The 22081-nt window shown below is 45.6% G+C and overlaps 2 non-coding genes across 2 annotated transcripts; both read left to right on the top strand.

Moving 5' to 3' along the window:
- The first annotated feature begins 6441 nt into the window (after positions 1-6441).
- LOC138361251 (5S ribosomal RNA) lies at positions 6442-6560 on the top strand. The gene has a single exon (XR_011226878.1). It is a non-coding gene; the product is annotated as a 5S ribosomal RNA (ribosomal RNA).
- Positions 6561-19825: 13265 nt separating this feature from the next.
- LOC138361239 (5S ribosomal RNA) lies at positions 19826-19944 on the top strand. Its single transcript, XR_011226867.1, has one exon. It is a non-coding gene; the product is annotated as a 5S ribosomal RNA (ribosomal RNA).
- The last annotated feature ends 2137 nt before the right edge of the window (positions 19945-22081 follow it).

Here is a 22081-nt window from a genome sequence, read left to right as displayed (position 1 = left end):
GCCTGCCTGCCTGCCTGCCTGCCTGCCTGCCTGCCTGCCTGCCTGCCTGCCTGCCTGCCTGCCTGCCTGCCTGCCTGCCTGCCTGCCTGCCTGCCTGCCTGCCTGCCTGCCTGCCTGCCTGCCTGCCTGCCTTGCCTTGCCTTGCCTTGCCTTGCCTTGCCTTGCCTTGCCTTGCCCTGCCTTGGCTGCAGCTGGCTGGCTGGCTGGCTGGCTGGCTGGCTGGCTGGCTGGCTGGCTGGCTGGCTGGCTGGCTGGCTGGCCGTAAATCAACTCTTAACAACACCACACCACACCACACCATCACTCATCACCCATCACCCACCACCGGCCCCAGTCTCCCAGCCTCTCTTATATACCCGAGCAGGCCCTTTAAATTATTTGAATTGTTGCACTTCGGCCAATGGCAGGCACGATCGCTGCTGCTCAAACATATTCTGGTTCACAAGTATTAATATATATATATATATATATATATATATATATATATATATATATATATATATATATATATATATATATATATATATATATATATATATATATATATTCATGAAACACATTAAAACCTTGATCATTTATTCATTCATTACGTCTAGTGAAGAATTGCTTTTGTTCATTTGTATGATTAAAAATGGATAGAATATGAATTCCTCGCTTAAAGTAAAATATAAAATATATATTGGATTTATATGATTGGTTAATATTCCAAGTGATGCTGAATATCCCCTATAATTTTGTTTTGTTTGTTTGTTATGTACACATTCCAAATGAAATCAATATAAATGTTATTATTAATGTTTGAAAGTTGATTGTCTACTTGAATCTCTCTATTAAAGTGTGTGTGGCTCCGGATGGAGCCTGGTTATGGTATTTGTCGCGGTGGGTGGCAGAAGTGCTTACTTCTTCTCTGTCTTCTTTGGCAAAAGAACTGCCTGAATGTTTGGAAGAACACCTCCCTGTGCAATGGTTACGCCAGACAGAAGTTTGTTGAGTTCTTCGTCGTTGCGGATGGCCAACTGCAAGTGACGTGGGATGATACGGGTCTTCTTGTTGTCACGTGCGGCGTTACCGGCGAGCTCGAGAACTTCGGCAGCGAGGTATTCCATGACGGCTGCCAGGTAGACAGGAGCGCCAGCACCGACGCGTTCGGCGTAGTTGCCCTTACGCAGCAGACGGTGAATTCTGCCCACGGGGAACTGAAGTCCGGCCCTGCTGGAGCGAGACTTTGACTTGCCCTTCACTTTGCCTCCCTTGCCGCGTCCTGACATTGCTGCTGCTGTTGTGGGTTTGTGGTGTTTTAATGCCGGCACGCAGATCGAGCTTCGTGTTATATACCCCGCTCAGGATCAAGGGAGTCCGCCACTGACCAATCAGCGCGCTCCGCCACGCGACCCGCTCTGAGCTGAGTCGCGAGCGGGATATAAAAGGAAAGCTCGACTCGCGCAAAAGTTCATTATTGTATCGCAACGCCAGCCAGCACGAGCATCATCATGCCACCCAAGGCATCTGGAAAGGCTGCCAAGAAGGCCGGAAAGGCCCAGAAGGCCATTGCCAAGGGCGATAAGAAAAAGAAGCGCAGGAGGAAGGAGAGCTACAGCATCTACATCTACAAAGTGCTGAAGCAGGTCCACCCCGACACTGGTATCTCTTCCAAAGCCATGTCGATCATGAACTCGTTCGTGAACGACATCTTCGAGCGCATCGCCGCCGAGGCTTCTCGCCTGGCCCACTACAACAAGCGTTCCACCATTACCAGTCGGGAGATCCAGACGGCTGTAAGGCTCCTGTTGCCCGGAGAACTGGCCAAGCACGCCGTCTCTGAGGGCACTAAGGCCGTCACCAAGTACACCTCCTCCAAGTAAACGGCTTACTTACTGCCCTGTGGTGGTGGCTTGGCCTCAAACCAACAAACTCGGCTCCATTGGAGCCACACTTTAATTTCTAAAGAGATTGTGAGTGTTAGACACCAATACTATTATAACAAAAACCTCTGTCACTGAAAGCAAATAGCTATAAAATGAGAATATTTATGAAACTGTCTGTGTGTGTTTCTCTCTCTCAGTCTCTGTCTGTCTGTCTGTCTGTCTGTCTGTCTGTCTGTCTGTCTGTCTGTCTTGTCTGTCTGTCTGTCTGTCTGTCTGTGTCTCTCTCTCTCTCTCTCTCTCTCTCTCTCTCTCTCTCTCTCTCTCTCTCTCTCTCTCTCTCTCTCTCTCTCTCTCTCTCTCTCTCTCAACACATATAAGCACTCGGTATCTTTTTTCTAGAGATTAGAGATTCATTGTTATGTTCCACATTAGGATTACTATGCAGGCCACCCTCTTAGGTTTGAAAATGTCAAGAAAACGGTTAATTTAAAATGTCATCTCCTAACTTAACAGATTAAGCCAGAGGACCGAAAACAGAATAAAACAGGACTGGACAGTATGTCACTTATACAAGCTGCTTTTATTTCTAGTACAGTATGACAATTTTTATTTTGGGGGGGGGGGGGGGGTGATCCTTGACAGTGCATAAGAGCGAAAAGCGACGGCGTTTTGTTTGTAAGAGAACAGGTTGTACTACAAATGACTTGATTTATTGATATCACGTGTATGTATGACACCTAAATTAGTGTATTTGTTTATTTATTTATTTATTTATTATATGTGTAGATGAAGGTTAATTCATATGACGTCTGATGCTAGGAATGTCTGAAATCTCCTTAGAAGGATATTTTGGCCCTGAGAAGGGCCGAGTTTGGTGTATACTAGGGTGGTCGATTTAGCTTATGCACGCTCTCCACGGATACGGCGAGCAAGCTGAATGTCCTTTGGCATGATGGTGACACGCTTGGCGTGGATGGCACAGAGGTTAGTGTCCTCGAAGAGACCGACCAGGTAAGCCTCGGATGCCTCCTGTAAAGCCATGACGGCAGACGACTGGAAGCGAAGATCGGTCTTGAAGTCCTGGGCAATCTCGCGCACCAGACGCTGGAAGGGAAGTTTCCTGATGAGCAACTCGGTGCTCTTCTGGTAACGACGGATCTCACGCAGGGCGACCGTTCCGGGCCTGTAACGGTGAGGCTTCTTCACACCCCCTGTGGCAGGAGCAGACTTGCGTGCTGCCTTGGTGGCCAGCTGCTTACGAGGAGCCTTGCCTCCCGTGGACTTGCGAGCAGTCTGCTTGGTGCGAGCCATGGTGAACAACTGTGGTTTGTGATGGCTGGCGCCGAAAAATTTTTGCTTATATACGCCGTCTCGAGGCGCTTGCTCGAGCGCCATTGGCTGCTCGACTCGCCTACGTCACCCCGTTGCCCCTCCCCTCCTTCCTCTGGCTGCAGCCAACAGGCGGCTCACCTCAATCACTATTATCGCTGATTTTGCTCTATTTTTTGGATTTGTGCAAAAGTCATTTCACAGGGACGTGAAACAGACGAGTAGGCAACTGCAGTTTTGAAAGCGTTGTGAGAAAGCCGTGTCTACTCGACCACAAGCGTAAAGTAAGGGCAGGCAGGAGTTGCAATGCTACTAGTACGTCCGCTTGATGGGATATAGTCGGGAAATCGTGCGGGCATTCGTCAATTCGATTCACACAACTACAACACCATGACTGGACGCGGCAAGGGAGGCAAGGGACTCGGAAAGGGTGGCGCCAAGCGTCATCGTAAGGTGCTACGTGACAACATCCAGGGCATCACCAAGCCCGCTATTCGTCGCTTAGCTCGTCGTGGCGGCGTCAAGCGTATTTCGGGTCTCATCTACGAAGAGACCCGTGGCGTCCTGAAGGTGTTCCTCGAGAACGTCATCCGTGATGCTGTAACCTACACGGAACACGCCAAGAGGAAGACCGTCACTGCCATGGACGTGGTGTACGCTCTGAAGCGCCAGGGTCGTACCCTCTACGGATTCGGCGGATAAGAGCTTGGCTAATCCATCGATTCCACCCACCACCACCTCAAAACGGGACCTAATTAGGTCCCTATACTTTTTTACTGAAGGGCTTAATAGACGATAACATAAATTGTTTTGATATCAGCTAGCACATTGGGTCTTATGAAATCTATTTTTTATCCTCGCATGCTTAAAGGGACTCTGATTGGGGAGGGGGGGGGGGGGAAGGTTTGTTACGTTATATACTAGCAGAGCAGGATCATTGGTGGGGGGGTGTGAGGGGGAGAGAGAGAGAGAGAGATCTTTCCCAACTCTTCCTTTTTACATGAGTGAGCTACCCGTTTTATTCATTTTATCCTTCTCAGAGCTGTTTTGATAGTATCCAAATGATGGTAAATGAAAAGGGAGGACACGAATATCTACCCAGAATTCAGGACTGGCAATCGATATGCATGTTTGAGTGAGAATCTTTTTCTCTCTCAACTTAGGTATACGTTTATGTCGTACCTAAAAGCGAGAACCACACTATTGGGACAAGTATGCAAGGCCCAATTTTCCTAACAAGCACAGTTAATTTTGTTATTTTCGAACATTTCTTTCCAAATTGGTTTATCCAATTAACAGTATTATATTAAGATCATGAATTGCTGGGTTAGGTTAGGTTAGCTTAGGTTAGGTTAGGTTAGGTTAGGTTAGGTTAGGTTAGGTTAGGTTAGGTTAGCTTAGCTTAGGTTAGGTTAGGTTAGGTTAGGTTAGCTTAGCTTAGCTTGGGTTAGCTTAGGTTAGGTTAGGTTAGCTTAGCTTGGGTTAGCATAGGTTAGGTTAGGTTTGATTACATTTCTATGTTAGATTTAACTCAAATTCAAAACAATTGCCAGTCATTCGGCTTGTTAGTCAACTTGCCTCTAATAGGGGCAATTTGTCTAACAAGACTATTTAGTTTTGTGTATATATATATATATATATATATATATATATATATATATATATATATATATATATATATATATATATATATATATATATATATATATATATATATATATATATATTATTATAGCTTCAAGACTCTGAACCAATATAGAAGCATCAAGAGGAAGTGCTTGTGTTATGGGCCAATAGGCCTTCTGCAGTTACTTCCATTCTTATGTTTTTATTCCCATTGGTTCGTGTTTTATCTTGTGTAAATGTCAATCACCTTACCCAAAACTTTGGTACCATATCACCTCACCCATGTATGTATATATATATATATATATATATATATATATATATATATATATATATATATATATATATATATATATATATATATATATATATATATATAATATACAGAGTAAATCTACCCCAAAAGTAATGATTTATTTGTCTACAAAACTAAACTCTTTTTTTGGAATCATATGAGGCCCCTCCACTGAGGGGGGAGGCCTGGATGTTTATTGTCATGTGTATTCATGCTGCTTGCATGTCGTCGTTTATTTTGCCTTTGTTGTTTTTTTGACAGCTTTCTTTGCCTTGGGTGGTTTGGGAGATTTTGAAGCTCTCTTTATTTTGGGCTTTTTGTTCCCAACAACAAGCTGCTGCTGCTGCTTCTTTTTCAAGGCTGTAGGTGGTTTGTTGCTTGTGGCGGCTTTCTTGGGAGTTACCACGGCCTTCTTTGCTGCTGTAGATGGTTTCTTGGTTGTGGTGGCTTTCTTGGGAGTTAGAACGGCCCTCTTCTCTGCTACGGCCAGCTTGAATGATCCACTAGCTCCACTTCCCTTCGTCTGAACAAGAATGCCGTCAGCCACTGCTTTCTTGAGAAATCTTCGGATGTAAATGGCGATCTTGGCAGCCTCGACTTTGTTGTTGGCAACAACGTACTTCTTGATTGCTTGTAGAGACGAGCCCTTACGGTCTTTGAGTGCTGCGACCGCGGCTAGAACCATTTGACTAGTTTTCGGGTGAGCAACCTGGACGCGAGGTTTCCTGGTGGTGGCCACCACAGCAGCAGCAGCCGCAGCCTTCTTGGTAGGCTTTGCTTCTACCATGATGATGATGAACCAACCAAGGTGATGAGAGACGCTCAGACAGTCACGGGGGAATGATGCTGCCGCCGCTTGAGCCGAACCTATTTATGTGCCGGCACGGTACAGAAGCTGCAACCTGGCAACTCGTCCACCAATCACGACGGTTGGTTTTACGGCTCCGAAACCTGGATCCCATATCTTCTCTAAAATAGAAGCATTTGTTCATGTTCTTTGTAAAAGTATCATAAAGCAGGACAGATGAGACAAATATCATAAAAACTGAAGAGCAGATGAGCACACACATGTTTGTATTACAAAAGAAAATCCACAAATTCATTAGAAATTGGCAGGGCAGGCTGAGGAAGTAGGTAGATGTAAAATGTCTGTAAATGGCGAAAGAACATAAACCCAAGACTGAATAAACGATGTTAAATATCCATGCCAAGGAGACAAAAATATGTTAGGATACAATTACCATTAAGACACCACAAGCAGGTCCGTATCCTGCCGCGATGACTTAAAAGAGTTGGTTATTAGCCACAATGTGTAGGCAGTCTCATGCCAACGGCCATACCACGTTGAGAACACCGCTTCTCGTCCGATCAGCGAAGTTAAGCAACGTTGGGTTTGGTTAGTACTTGGATGGGTGACCGCCTGGGAACACCAAATGCTGTTGGCAATAATGTTTTTTGTTTTGTTTTGTTTTGTTTCGTTTGTTTTTGTTTGAATGGCTGGCTCCACGGGAAATTCACGGAGTTGTGTGGAATAAGGCCTGGTAAAATGAATTAATATGTATGTCATGTTTAAAACAAACTCGCTTAATATAGATATTGTGTGAGGCTTTATACAAAAACAACCAACTAAAACAAAACATGTTGTATATATATATATATATATATATATAGCTTAATCCGGGTTTGAACTCGCAACTCCAAGAATACGCATCACTTATATACACTTTACCACTGGACCACTGCTGCAGGACACTAGCTTGATGCTGAGGTATCAATTTAATGACGTAAATGCCATTTCCACAAATAAATGATAATTAAAAAGTATTTGTATGTACAAATCTTTTCTGTTTAAAAGGCTACAATATCAGTTACTGATATAATTTGTGTTAATGTTTCTATACCCACAAGAAGGCATATTTTTGCTTATATGTAAAGGGTACGGAGAAGGAATCCACAGACCATCATTCCCCTCCCCTTCCCCCCCCCCCCCCCCCCCCCACCCCCAACTCCCACCTACTACCACCACCACCACCACCAATCACCACCACCACCAATCACCACCACCAATCACCACCACCACATCTAACCGAAAACCCCCTAACACATCAACCCTCTCCCCAATCAACAGGCGAAATAATAACCCTCAAATGCCTGCCTGCCTGCCTGCAAGCCAATACTAACGGTCTTCTCAGAAAGAAAATCTCTTTGTATCTGTATTACTTGATGAAATGTATGATTCTAATAATGAAAATAAATTTTGATGTCGGTTGTATGAGCATAATGACCAATATGCACATGATATGAATGAATTAAATAGTGTAGTTTTAAGTAATTAGGTTGTAGACACATTAAGCGGATATGATATTTGACGCGTCCAGAACTGGTGATTTTTGGTTTAGTTTTAAATGCACCACCACCACCACCACCATTGCTTCCCCAGAGCCTAATTAAGGACCGGTAAAAGGAGTCAATATGTATGTCATCTATAAGACCAAAGAATGAATAAAAAAAACACACACACAAACCTACATAATAGTATTAGGAAGATTGTATGGCAAAAAAAAAAAAAGTATTATTCCCATTGGGTCGTTTGAACTCGCGACTTCCAAAACACCAGCCACACACCTTACAACCCAGCCACCATAGAGTTGGTATAATTGTGCAACTTTAGTTATAAAAGTAAAGTTTTCTCACATTGTATTGATAACTTAAAGGATTTTTTTTTTTTATTTTGCATGTACAAATCTTATTGTCTGTTCTATGAAAAGGCTTGATGTAAATTATGTATTTTTTGAATGATTGAATTGTAGGCACATTAAGCGGATTCGATATTTGATATATCCAGAAAAGGCGATTTATGTTCAGTTTTAAAATGCATCACCGTTAACGCTAAAGGACTGGTAAAATGACTCGATGTTTGTCATTTTTAAAATAAACACTAAAACAAGGCCCTTAACATATATAATGTTTGAATATAAATTGAATGCATATAAATACAAAGTGGGAGTGGCTGGCTGGCTGGCTGGCTGGCTGGCTGGCTGGCTGGCTGGCTGGCTGGCTGGCTGCCTGCCTGCCTGCCTGCCTGCCTGCCTGCCTGCCTGCCTGCCTGCCTGCCTGCCTGGCTGCCTGGCTGCCTGCCTGCCTGCCTGCCTGCCTGCCTGCCTGCCTGCCTGCCTGCCTGCCTGCCTGCCTGCCTGCCTGCCTGCCTGCCTTGCCTTGCCTTGCCTTGCCTTGCCTTGCCTTGCCTTGCCTTGCCCTGCCCTGCCTTGGCTGCAGCTGGCTGGCTGGCTGGCTGGCTGGCTGGCTGGCTGGCTGGCTGGCTGGCTGCCTGCCTGCCTGCCTGCCTGCCTGCCTGCCTGCCTGGCTGCCTGCCTGCCTGCCTGCCTGCCTGCCTGCCTGCCTGCCTGCCTGGCTGCCTGGCTGCCTGCCTGCCTGCCTGCCTGCCTGCCTGCCTGCCTGCCTGCCTGCCTGCCTGCCTGCCTTGCCTTGCCTTGCCTTGCCTTGCCTTGCCTTGCCTTGCCCTGCCTTGGCTGCAGCTGGCTGGCTGGCTGGCTGGCTGGCTGGCTGGCTGGCTGGCTGGCTGGCTGGCTGGCTGGCTGGCTGGCTGGCCGTAAATCAACTCTTAACAACACCACACCACACCACACCATCACTCATCACCCATCACCCACCACCGGCCCCAGTCTCCCAGCCTCTCTTATATACCCGAGCAGGCCCTTTAAATTATTTGAATTGTTGCACTTCGGCCAATGGCAGGCACGATCGCTGCTGCTCAAACATATTCTGGTTCACAAGTATTAATATATATATATATATATATATATATATATATATATATATATATATATATATATATATATATATATATATATATATATATATATATATTCATGAAACACATTAAAACCTTGATCATTTATTCATTCATTACGTCTAGTGAAGAATTGCTTTTGTTCATTTGTATGATTAAAAATGGATAGAATATGAATTCCTCGCTTAAAGTAAAATATAAAATATATATTGGATTTATATGATTGGTTAATATTCCAAGTGATGCTGAATATCCCCTATAATTTTGTTTTGTTTGTTTGTTATGTACACATTCCAAATGAAATCAATATAAATGTTATTATTAATGTTTGAAAGTTGATTGTCTACTTGAATCTCTCTATTAAAGTGTGTGTGGCTCCGGATGGAGCCTGGTTATGGTATTTGTCGCGGTGGGTGGCAGAAGTGCTTACTTCTTCTCTGTCTTCTTTGGCAAAAGAACTGCCTGAATGTTTGGAAGAACACCTCCCTGTGCAATGGTTACGCCAGACAGAAGTTTGTTGAGTTCTTCGTCGTTGCGGATGGCCAACTGCAAGTGACGTGGGATGATACGGGTCTTCTTGTTGTCACGTGCGGCGTTACCGGCGAGCTCGAGAACTTCGGCAGCGAGGTATTCCATGACGGCTGCCAGGTAGACAGGAGCGCCAGCACCGACGCGTTCGGCGTAGTTGCCCTTACGCAGCAGACGGTGAATTCTGCCCACGGGGAACTGAAGTCCGGCCCTGCTGGAGCGAGACTTTGACTTGCCCTTCACTTTGCCTCCCTTGCCGCGTCCTGACATTGCTGCTGCTGTTGTGGGTTTGTGGTGTTTTAATGCCGGCACGCAGATCGAGCTTCGTGTTATATACCCCGCTCAGGATCAAGGGAGTCCGCCACTGACCAATCAGCGCGCTCCGCCACGCGACCCGCTCTGAGCTGAGTCGCGAGCGGGATATAAAAGGAAAGCTCGACTCGCGCAAAAGTTCATTATTGTATCGCAACGCCAGCCAGCACGAGCATCATCATGCCACCCAAGGCATCTGGAAAGGCTGCCAAGAAGGCCGGAAAGGCCCAGAAGGCCATTGCCAAGGGCGATAAGAAAAAGAAGCGCAGGAGGAAGGAGAGCTACAGCATCTACATCTACAAAGTGCTGAAGCAGGTCCACCCCGACACTGGTATCTCTTCCAAAGCCATGTCGATCATGAACTCGTTCGTGAACGACATCTTCGAGCGCATCGCCGCCGAGGCTTCTCGCCTGGCCCACTACAACAAGCGTTCCACCATTACCAGTCGGGAGATCCAGACGGCTGTAAGGCTCCTGTTGCCCGGAGAACTGGCCAAGCACGCCGTCTCTGAGGGCACTAAGGCCGTCACCAAGTACACCTCCTCCAAGTAAACGGCTTACTTACTGCCCTGTGGTGGTGGCTTGGCCTCAAACCAACAAACTCGGCTCCATTGGAGCCACACTTTAATTTCTAAAGAGATTGTGAGTGTTAGACACCAATACTATTATAACAAAAACCTCTGTCACTGAAAGCAAATAGCTATAAAATGAGAATATTTATGAAACTGTCTGTGTGTGTTTCTCTCTCTCAGTCTCTGTCTGTCTGTCTGTCTGTCTGTCTGTCTGTCTGTCTGTCTGTCTGTCTTGTCTGTCTGTCTGTCTGTCTGTCTGTGTCTCTCTCTCTCTCTCTCTCTCTCTCTCTCTCTCTCTCTCTCTCTCTCTCTCTCTCTCTCTCTCTCTCTCTCTCTCTCTCTCTCTCTCTCAACACATATAAGCACTCGGTATCTTTTTTCTAGAGATTAGAGATTCATTGTTATGTTCCACATTAGGATTACTATGCAGGCCACCCTCTTAGGTTTGAAAATGTCAAGAAAACGGTTAATTTAAAATGTCATCTCCTAACTTAACAGATTAAGCCAGAGGACCGAAAACAGAATAAAACAGGACTGGACAGTATGTCACTTATACAAGCTGCTTTTATTTCTAGTACAGTATGACAATTTTTATTTTGGGGGGGGGGGGGGGGTGATCCTTGACAGTGCATAAGAGCGAAAAGCGACGGCGTTTTGTTTGTAAGAGAACAGGTTGTACTACAAATGACTTGATTTATTGATATCACGTGTATGTATGACACCTAAATTAGTGTATTTGTTTATTTATTTATTTATTTATTATATGTGTAGATGAAGGTTAATTCATATGACGTCTGATGCTAGGAATGTCTGAAATCTCCTTAGAAGGATATTTTGGCCCTGAGAAGGGCCGAGTTTGGTGTATACTAGGGTGGTCGATTTAGCTTATGCACGCTCTCCACGGATACGGCGAGCAAGCTGAATGTCCTTTGGCATGATGGTGACACGCTTGGCGTGGATGGCACAGAGGTTAGTGTCCTCGAAGAGACCGACCAGGTAAGCCTCGGATGCCTCCTGTAAAGCCATGACGGCAGACGACTGGAAGCGAAGATCGGTCTTGAAGTCCTGGGCAATCTCGCGCACCAGACGCTGGAAGGGAAGTTTCCTGATGAGCAACTCGGTGCTCTTCTGGTAACGACGGATCTCACGCAGGGCGACCGTTCCGGGCCTGTAACGGTGAGGCTTCTTCACACCCCCTGTGGCAGGAGCAGACTTGCGTGCTGCCTTGGTGGCCAGCTGCTTACGAGGAGCCTTGCCTCCCGTGGACTTGCGAGCAGTCTGCTTGGTGCGAGCCATGGTGAACAACTGTGGTTTGTGATGGCTGGCGCCGAAAAATTTTTGCTTATATACGCCGTCTCGAGGCGCTTGCTCGAGCGCCATTGGCTGCTCGACTCGCCTACGTCACCCCGTTGCCCCTCCCCTCCTTCCTCTGGCTGCAGCCAACAGGCGGCTCACCTCAATCACTATTATCGCTGATTTTGCTCTATTTTTTGGATTTGTGCAAAAGTCATTTCACAGGGACGTGAAACAGACGAGTAGGCAACTGCAGTTTTGAAAGCGTTGTGAGAAAGCCGTGTCTACTCGACCACAAGCGTAAAGTAAGGGCAGGCAGGAGTTGCAATGCTACTAGTACGTCCGCTTGATGGGATATAGTCGGGAAATCGTGCGGGATCCTCAGAATCCGTTGCTCCTCCCCCACTGAAGCTGAATCCCTCCTCACACATGGTTTTAAAGCAGACCACATTTCCATCCCACATTATAACTTCAAGATGAGCACATACCAGTCCATTACACAATGCTTCAGGTGCTATGGATTCAACCATACCACCAGGCAATGCAAGGAAAAGGAACAAGCCTGCTCCTTATGCGCCAACAAAGGACACTTCTGGAAAGATTGCACAGAAGGAACACGATGCTGTATAAACTGTGGTGAAAACCATCCTGCCACCCACCACAATTGCAAAATCAGGGTGCAACTCATCAAGGCAATGAGAAATAAGACCCAAAACACACTACCCCAATATCATGCCCAGACAGCACGCCAGCTTTATCCCCAAAACCTCACTAACCAGCTTCACCGCCCCAACACACTTCCCCAAAATGCTCAAACAATACCCATCAACCCTCAAGGTAGAGGTGCCCTGCTCCCCACCCCCCCAGGTTTCCCACCTCTCCAAACCCACACCACCAGCGGACACCATCTCGCAAACCACCATACTCAGGCCCCCCCTCCCCCCCCTCACCCAACAACAGACGACACCCCGAGAATAGTGGCAGCTATCATAATAGCACAGATATCAGCACAAGGAGACACGAGGAAGGCAATTTCCAACATCCAACAAATCCTACTAGCAAACAACCTCCCTCCAATAGTCATCCCTCCCAGCTTGGCGTCACAACCAGTACAACCCCTAACACCTCCCCCCATCACCCCACAAGCACTTACACCACCACCACCCCTTATTACTCCCCAGACACCAAACCCAGTATCACCCCCACCCCTTATCACACTCCAGGCATCAAACCCAGTACCACTCTCACCCCTCACCACCTCCCAGACAAAAAACCCAGCACCACCCACACCCTCTTCCCCACCTTCTATCACACCCCAAGCAACAAACCCAGTACAACCCCCACCTCTCATCACCTCCCAGACAGAAAACCCAGCACCACCCCTACTCTCTTCCCCACCCCCCATCACCCCCCAGGCATCAAACCCAGTACCACCCCTACTCTCGCCCCCACCCCTCACCACCTCACAGACAACAAACCCAACACCACCCCCTCCCCCCATCACCCCCCAAACACCAAACACAGAACCATCTACACCCTCCCCTGACACCCAGGCCTCTAACTGCTTCTCACAGACCATGCTCCCCATGACAGCTACCCCTCTTCAGTCAAAAAGATCAAGTTCACCAAAACACAAAACAACTCTTCAAGTGAAAAGAACAAACTCACCTAAACAAAACAAAAAATTTCTGCATGCAAGACGAACAACCCCAATACACAAGAAAACCAACCCATCAATTAAAAAGAAATCAGATACCAAGAAACATGTAACCTCCCTCACCTTAGCCCACACGCCCAACACGTCAACTCACCTCACGCCCAACACGCTAGCCAACCTCACGCCCCTAACCCAATACCACACAGGTACAAAGCCCAAAATCCCACAAAATTTGCCCCAAAACGTGTCTTTCTCAGCCAAGAGGACTAACACCTCCCCAGACCACTCCCTCACCCCTACACCAAAACTTCCTAAATTCATACCAGACACCATGCAAAACGGACGCCATACATATCTCCTACCCAAATCTATAATTACCAAATCTGTCTACACAACGAATCAATCCACAAAGGAGAACCCCTCCGGTTCAAATGCCACAAACACTCCCCCAACAAGTCAATAAATATGAAAATCACACAATTTAACGTTAGAGCATATTACAACATCAGACACCTAATTGCTAACTTTGTGGAGAATGAAAGACCGGATGTGCTGCTACTAAACAGCACATGCGTGACGAACTCTCACAAAATTAGACATTTTGGCTTCACAACATACCAATCTCCTGATGAAGCTTACGAAGGGGTTGCTATTCTAATAAAGAACACCTATAAACATGACCTCCTCACTACCAACTGGCAACACAAACACTTCCTAGCAGTCCGCATTCACACTCAACACGGGCAGATGATCATTGGCACCACATACATTCGTCCAAACTTGGGTCTCCCCCTCCAGGACCTAAACACTCTCTTCAACCACACACACATACCAGTCTTCCTCCTAGCAGACCTAAATGCAAAACACCAAACATTCAACCATCGCCAACACAACATGCACGGTCAACAACTACACCAACTCCACCAAAACAAGCACCTCACCTTCCTTGGCCCTGACTTCCAAACAACCTACACACACAATGGAACTGGGAGACCAGATCTAATCCTCACCAACAGAGCAGGCACTCACCTACAACACTACATCACACCCGGACCCCTCACTGGCTCAGATCACATACCCATATCACTCACACTCTCCAGCAACCCCATACTCATCCCAGCCACCCCACAATATGACTATCAAAATGCAGACTGGGAAGCCTTCAAACAACACCTAACTGCCAGCACACAGCCCTACAACTTCCAAGACAAACCACACACAGACATAGATTCCCAAGTCCTCACCATCCAGAATAACATCATACAAGCAGCTGATGCTACCATTCCAAAAACAACCCACAAAACTAGATACTCCTTTTTTCCTTCGATCAGAACAAAAAGGCTACTCTCCTGCTATCACAACAGATTCACCCACAACCTTCACAGATACAATCAAGTAAACACAGACCTCACTATACTCAAAAACCACATACTCAACAGCCTTGACCAAGACCATGCTAACAACTGGGAGAAACTCATACATAAAGCTGAAATACAAAGAAAAACAACTCCACAACAATTCTGGAACTTCATAAAGAGGATCAGAGGAAACTCCTCCTCTTCTGCCTTTACATACATCACTCACAACAATCAAAACTACACCGATCCCTCAGAAGTAATAGGCATATTCAAACAACACTGGCAGGACATCTTCAATCCCCACCCCCCACAACCAACAGCAATACAAAACATAAACAGAGTAGAAACATGGATACGACACAACCCTCATGCCATCACACACTACCCTACCATTGACCTCACGACACTAGACGACTTAGAAAGTGACCTCACAGAATCAATACTACCTGAAGAAGTTAAACTCATGCTCAAGAACACCAGACGTAAAGCCCCAGGAGCCTCTGGCATTGGCCAAGCTCTCCTCAAGCAACTTCCAGACCCCCTAATCTTTGCACTCACAGACGTCTACAACGCCTCACTAGCATCAGGATATTTCCCAAGCCCATTCAAAGAAGCCACAGCAATCCTCATTCCAAAACCCCAAAAATCCCCGACAGACCCTAAGAACTACAGACCGATCAGCTTACTAGAGACATTAGGAAAAGTATACGAAAAACTCATTAATCATAAACTCAGGAATCACCTAGAACACAAAAACATATTGACAGACAAACAATTTGGCTTCAGACAACACCGCTCAACACAAGACGCACTGAACATAATAACAAACTACCTCTCCATAAATAAACACCAAAGGGCCAAGACGGCCCTCATTGCAAAGGACGTCGAAAAAGCTTTTGACACCGTATGGCACGACGGCCTGCGTTACAAACTCTGCACTCTGTTTCAACTATCTGATAACATGCAGAGGCTACTTTGCAGCTTTCTAACAAATAGAAAGATGCAGATCAAGTTCCTCAGCAAGCTGTCGGGTTATTTCAACCTAAATGCAGGTGTCCCTCAGGGCTCAGTTCTTTCACCAACCTTATACATACTCTATATAAACGACATCCCTGACCCAGTATACTGGACATCAATGACCCTTTGCTACGCTGACGACGTAACCCAACTGATCACAGACTATACGATTAACGCCCTCACACGGAAAGCACAACAAGAAATAGACAAAGTCACCCTCTGGGAACACGACTGGCGAATAAAAACAAACCCCAACAAGTCAAAAATAACATACTTTTTCTACAACAAACGACGTAACCCTGACCCAGTAAAACTCTACTCTCAATCACCAGATGCAACCCAGATCCCAAGAGTCAACAAAACCACAGTACTTGGACTCACACTAGACTTTAACCTTCGCTTTCACACACACATAACACCCAAGAAAGCTATAGCCTCAAACGCCCTATCAAAACTCTACCCACTTAAACATGCCTCCCAAGCCACCAAGCTCTACTTATACAAAACACTTATTCTCCCACTCCTAACATATGCACCGATCCCACTCACACTTGCAGCACCAACAAATAGGAAGAAACTCCAGCGTACCCAGAACAGGGCTCTGAGATGGGTGTTCGATACCCATTGGCAGGACTTCACCACCAGTGAGGCCCTGCATGAGAGGGCGAACATCCCACCTCTGAACATAACCTGGGATACTATGGGGAAGAAACAGATTGACAGAATTCTCACCTATCATGACAACTACGACACGTTCCTCAGAAACGTCCTAAGCAGACCCAGACATACGCACAACCTCTTTAACCTGATCGACGATCCACCTCCTGCTTCGTCCTTTACATAACCCCTCTCCTATAATATCACTACTCAAATCACCGAACTTCCAACTATAACCTCCTAACTCTTCTCCCCCCTCTTTAGGGGGGGACCAACTAGCTCCCGTTTTCTGGTGCCTTGGGTGGGCCGCGATGCTGATTAACAGATCAAAGACCACATCTGGTGTGAGCCTCCAGGGCACACCCAGCTGAGGACTGCTGTCTCCGTGGGTGCTCAGAAAAGACGAAATGTTGTCACAGATCCGATTCCTTGCCTTCACTGCCTAGTCTGGTCATAACGATTTCAATGCCATGCAGCTGGGTCTAGCCCTGGCACTTTACCTCATACTGAAAACCCTTCCTCTCACCCCCACTAATTCTTCCCCTATCCCCACTTCCACGCTCACCCATAAGGGTATCTTGACCTATATTTAAATGAATGAAATGAATGGCATTCGTCAATTCGATTCACACAACTACAACACCATGACTGGACGCGGCAAGGGAGGCAAGGGACTCGGAAAGGGTGGCGCCAAGCGTCATCGTAAGGTGCTACGTGACAACATCCAGGGCATCACCAAGCCCGCTATTCGTCGCTTAGCTCGTCGTGGCGGCGTCAAGCGTATTTCGGGTCTCATCTACGAAGAGACCCGTGGCGTCCTGAAGGTGTTCCTCGAGAACGTCATCCGTGATGCTGTAACCTACACGGAACACGCCAAGAGGAAGACCGTCACTGCCATGGACGTGGTGTACGCTCTGAAGCGCCAGGGTCGTACCCTCTACGGATTCGGCGGATAAGAGCTTGGCTAATCCATCGATTCCACCCACCACCACCTCAAAACGGGACCTAATTAGGTCCCTATACTTTTTTACTGAAGGGCTTAATAGACGATAACATAAATTGTTTTGATATCAGCTAGCACATTGGGTCTTATGAAATCTATTTTTTATCCTCGCATGCTTAAAGGGACTCTGATTGGGGAGGGGGGGGGGGGGAAGGTTTGTTACGTTATATACTAGCAGAGCAGGATCATTGGTGGGGGGGTGTGAGGGGGAGAGAGAGAGAGAGAGATCTTTCCCAACTCTTCCTTTTTACATGAGTGAGCTACCCGTTTTATTCATTTTATCCTTCTCAGAGCTGTTTTGATAGTATCCAAATGATGGTAAATGAAAAGGGAGGACACGAATATCTACCCAGAATTCAGGACTGGCAATCGATATGCATGTTTGAGTGAGAATCTTTTTCTCTCTCAACTTAGGTATACGTTTATGTCGTACCTAAAAGCGAGAACCACACTATTGGGACAAGTATGCAAGGCCCAATTTTCCTAACAAGCACAGTTAATTTTGTTATTTTCGAACATTTCTTTCCAAATTGGTTTATCCAATTAACAGTATTATATTAAGATCATGAATTGCTGGGTTAGGTTAGGTTAGCTTAGGTTAGGTTAGGTTAGGTTAGGTTAGGTTAGGTTAGGTTAGGTTAGGTTAGCTTAGCTTAGGTTAGGTTAGGTTAGGTTAGGTTAGCTTAGCTTAGCTTGGGTTAGCTTAGGTTAGGTTAGGTTAGCTTAGCTTGGGTTAGCATAGGTTAGGTTAGGTTTGATTACATTTCTATGTTAGATTTAACTCAAATTCAAAACAATTGCCAGTCATTCGGCTTGTTAGTCAACTTGCCTCTAATAGGGGCAATTTGTCTAACAAGACTATTTAGTTTTGTGTATATATATATATATATATATATATATATATATATATATATATATATATATATATATATATATATATATATATATATATATATATATATATATATATATATATATATATTATTATAGCTTCAAGACTCTGAACCAATATAGAAGCATCAAGAGGAAGTGCTTGTGTTATGGGCCAATAGGCCTTCTGCAGTTACTTCCATTCTTATGTTTTTATTCCCATTGGTTCGTGTTTTATCTTGTGTAAATGTCAATCACCTTACCCAAAACTTTGGTACCATATCACCTCACCCATGTATGTATATATATATATATATATATATATATATATATATATATATATATATATATATATATATATATATATATATATATATATATATATATATAATATACAGAGTAAATCTACCCCAAAAGTAATGATTTATTTGTCTACAAAACTAAACTCTTTTTTTGGAATCATATGAGGCCCCTCCACTGAGGGGGGAGGCCTGGATGTTTATTGTCATGTGTATTCATGCTGCTTGCATGTCGTCGTTTATTTTGCCTTTGTTGTTTTTTTGACAGCTTTCTTTGCCTTGGGTGGTTTGGGAGATTTTGAAGCTCTCTTTATTTTGGGCTTTTTGTTCCCAACAACAAGCTGCTGCTGCTGCTTCTTTTTCAAGGCTGTAGGTGGTTTGTTGCTTGTGGCGGCTTTCTTGGGAGTTACCACGGCCTTCTTTGCTGCTGTAGATGGTTTCTTGGTTGTGGTGGCTTTCTTGGGAGTTAGAACGGCCCTCTTCTCTGCTACGGCCAGCTTGAATGATCCACTAGCTCCACTTCCCTTCGTCTGAACAAGAATGCCGTCAGCCACTGCTTTCTTGAGAAATCTTCGGATGTAAATGGCGATCTTGGCAGCCTCGACTTTGTTGTTGGCAACAACGTACTTCTTGATTGCTTGTAGAGACGAGCCCTTACGGTCTTTGAGTGCTGCGACCGCGGCTAGAACCATTTGACTAGTTTTCGGGTGAGCAACCTGGACGCGAGGTTTCCTGGTGGTGGCCACCACAGCAGCAGCAGCCGCAGCCTTCTTGGTAGGCTTTGCTTCTACCATGATGATGATGAACCAACCAAGGTGATGAGAGACGCTCAGACAGTCACGGGGGAATGATGCTGCCGCCGCTTGAGCCGAACCTATTTATGTGCCGGCACGGTACAGAAGCTGCAACCTGGCAACTCGTCCACCAATCACGACGGTTGGTTTTACGGCTCCGAAACCTGGATCCCATATCTTCTCTAAAATAGAAGCATTTGTTCATGTTCTTTGTAAAAGTATCATAAAGCAGGACAGATGAGACAAATATCATAAAAACTGAAGAGCAGATGAGCACACACATGTTTGTATTACAAAAGAAAATCCACAAATTCATTAGAAATTGGCAGGGCAGGCTGAGGAAGTAGGTAGATGTAAAATGTCTGTAAATGGCGAAAGAACATAAACCCAAGACTGAATAAACGATGTTAAATATCCATGCCAAGGAGACAAAAATATGTTAGGATACAATTACCATTAAGACACCACAAGCAGGTCCGTATCCTGCCGCGATGACTTAAAAGAGTTGGTTATTAGCCACAATGTGTAGGCAGTCTCATGCCAACGGCCATACCACGTTGAGAACACCGCTTCTCGTCCGATCAGCGAAGTTAAGCAACGTTGGGTTTGGTTAGTACTTGGATGGGTGACCGCCTGGGAACACCAAATGCTGTTGGCAATAATGTTTTTTGTTTTGTTTTGTTTTGTTTCGTTTGTTTTTGTTTGAATGGCTGGCTCCACGGGAAATTCACGGAGTTGTGTGGAATAAGGCCTGGTAAAATGAATTAATATGTATGTCATGTTTAAAACAAACTCGCTTAATATAGATATTGTGTGAGGCTTTATACAAAAACAACCAACTAAAACAAAACATGTTGTATATATATATATATATATATATATAGCTTAATCCGGGTTTGAACTCGCAACTCCAAGAATACGCATCACTTATATACACTTTACCACTGGACCACTGCTGCAGGACACTAGCTTGATGCTGAGGTATCAATTTAATGACGTAAATGCCATTTCCACAAATAAATGATAATTAAAAAGTATTTGTATGTACAAATCTTTTCTGTTTAAAAGGCTACAATATCAGTTACTGATATAATTTGTGTTAATGTTTCTATACCCACAAGAAGGCATATTTTTGCTTATATGTAAAGGGTACGGAGAAGGAATCCACAGACCATCATTCCCCTCCCCTTCCCCCCCCCCCCCCCCCCCACCCCCAACTCCCACCTACTACCACCACCACCACCACCAATCACCACCACCACCAATCACCACCACCAATCACCACCACCACATCTAACCGAAAACCCCCTAACACATCAACCCTCTCCCCAATCAACAGGCGAAATAATAACCCTCAAATGCCTGCCTGCCTGCCTGCAAGCCAATACTAACGGTCTTCTCAGAAAGAAAATCTCTTTGTATCTGTATTACTTGATGAAATGTATGATTCTAATAATGAAAATAAATTTTGATGTCGGTTGTATGAGCATAATGACCAATATGCACATGATATGAATGAATTAAATAGTGTAGTTTTAAGTAATTAGGTTGTAGACACATTAAGCGGATATGATATTTGACGCGTCCAGAACTGGTGATTTTTGGTTTAGTTTTAAATGCACCACCACCACCACCACCATTGCTTCCCCAGAGCCTAATTAAGGACCGGTAAAAGGAGTCAATATGTATGTCATCTATAAGACCAAAGAATGAATAAAAAAAACACACACACAAACCTACATAATAGTATTAGGAAGATTGTATGGCAAAAAAAAAAAAAGTATTATTCCCATTGGGTCGTTTGAACTCGCGACTTCCAAAACACCAGCCACACACCTTACAACCCAGCCACCATAGAGTTGGTATAATTGTGCAACTTTAGTTATAAAAGTAAAGTTTTCTCACATTGTATTGATAACTTAAAGGATTTTTTTTTTTTATTTTGCATGTACAAATCTTATTGTCTGTTCTATGAAAAGGCTTGATGTAAATTATGTATTTTTTGAATGATTGAATTGTAGGCACATTAAGCGGATTCGATATTTGATATATCCAGAAAAGGCGATTTATGTTCAGTTTTAAAATGCATCACCGTTAACGCTAAAGGACTGGTAAAATGACTCGATGTTTGTCATTTTTAAAATAAACACTAAAACAAGGCCCTTAACATATATAATGTTTGAATATAAATTGAATGCATATAAATACAAAGTGGGAGTGGCTGGCTGGCTGGCTGGCTGGCTGGCTGGCTGGCTGGCTGGCTGGCTGGCTGGCTGCCTGCCTGCCTGCCTGCCTGCCTGCCTGCCTGCCTGCCTGCCTGCCTGCCTGCCTGGCTGCCTGGCTGCCTGCCTGCCTGCCTGCCTGCCTGCCTGCCTGCCTGCCTGCCTGCCTGCCTGCCTGCCTGCCTGCCTGCCTGCCTGCCTGCCTTGCCTTGCCTTGCCTTGCCTTGCCTTGCCTTGCCTTGCCTTGCCCTGCCCTGCCTTGGCTGCAGCTGGCTGGCTGGCTGGCTGGCTGGCTGGCTGGCTGGCTGGCTGGCTGGCTGCCTGCCTGCCTGCCTGCCTGCCTGCCTGCCTGCCTGGCTGCCTGCCTGCCTGCCTGCCTGCCTGCCTGCCTGCCTGCCTGCCTGGCTGCCTGGCTGCCTGCCTGCCTGCCTGCCTGCCTGCCTGCCTGCCTGCCTGCCTGCCTGCCTGCCTGCCTGCCTTGCCTTGCCTTGCCTTGCCTTGCCTTGCCTTGCCTTGCCCTGCCTTGGCTGCAGCTGGCTGGCTGGCTGGCTGGCTGGCTGGCTGGCTGGCTGG

Source organism: Procambarus clarkii, unplaced genomic scaffold (genome assembly GCF_040958095.1).
Source record: "Procambarus clarkii isolate CNS0578487 unplaced genomic scaffold, FALCON_Pclarkii_2.0 HiC_scaffold_267, whole genome shotgun sequence".
NCBI lineage: Eukaryota > Metazoa > Arthropoda > Malacostraca > Decapoda > Cambaridae > Procambarus > Procambarus clarkii.
The sequence above is the reverse complement of the archived record's forward strand: the minus strand, read 5'-3'. Positions and strand labels throughout refer to the sequence as shown.